Here is a 1,063-nt window from a genome sequence, read left to right on the forward strand (position 1 = left end):
GCCCTTGGTGATGCCTGGCTCACAGGGAGGGGCTGCAACGTGTTACCGAATGTGTCCGTGCACAGCAGGACTCCTAAATGAGCAGGGTTTGGGGCAGTGAGTCAGTGCAGCTGGAGGCCTGAGGGCAGTGGGTTTGCAGTCAGTAGCTGGGTTCTCAGGCTGGCGGGGGTGGGCCTGGCCAGTGGCTCCCAGCGTGCAGCTCTTCCCCAAAGCGCCTGGCCCAAGGGGCCTTGGTTGGGCTGGGGGGCTGAGGCCGGGCCTTTGTGCATTGTGGCCCCTGTGGGACTGGTGATCCGCTCTAAGCCCCGACCCAGCTCAGCAGCGCCCCTGCCTCCCCTACTCCCTTCGCCTCCCCGGCATGAGCCTTCTGGCAGAGCCGCGTGTGCAGGGAGCACCACCGTGTGGCCACACAGCAGGCTGCACTCGGGCAGTGCTGGCTCCCAGACAGCAGCTACAGCAGGACTGTGGCTGTCCTGCCCCCACCCCTCCCCCCACTTGGTTCCCCAGGCGGCTCCTAATGGCGGAGTCCGTGTTCGGGCTGGCAGCAAGGCAAGGCCCTGGGATGGACCCACTTCCCCTATCCAGGCCAAGGGCTAGCGCCCGCTGTCAGAGAGCCCAGAGGCTAGAGAGAGGAATTTGCTGCCATCTACGCCAGGGGAGGGGCGCCTCGGGGTTTAGAGCAGAACTTGGCGGGGCTGGGGTCCCAAGGCAGCAACGTTACCCTAGTGGGGCCAGCAGGTCAGGGGAGTTTTCCTAGCAACTTCCCTGGGAGCAGTCAGATCAGTGCCAAGCTCCCCTTGAGCATCCCAGCCCATCAAGGAGTGGTGGCTGGACCCAGGTGACTGTAGAACTTTGCAGCCTTGGACTGAATTTTCCTGGCAAGCTCCATGGGCCAAACCCAGCCCCCAAGCCAAGGGAGAAGGAAACGCCTTCTCCACCCCAAAGCAGGCCCCAGCTTGTGTAGCCCATGGAAATTAGCTGAAGAAATTACCATCCCGGCGTCCCAGGGGCAGGGGGAGGAGACTGTGCAGCCACAGTCACCGTGTCAAAAAGGGGGCAAGGC

Source organism: Pelodiscus sinensis, chromosome 19 (assembly GCF_049634645.1).
Source record: "Pelodiscus sinensis isolate JC-2024 chromosome 19, ASM4963464v1, whole genome shotgun sequence".
Classification (NCBI taxonomy): Eukaryota; Metazoa; Chordata; order Testudines; family Trionychidae; genus Pelodiscus; species Pelodiscus sinensis.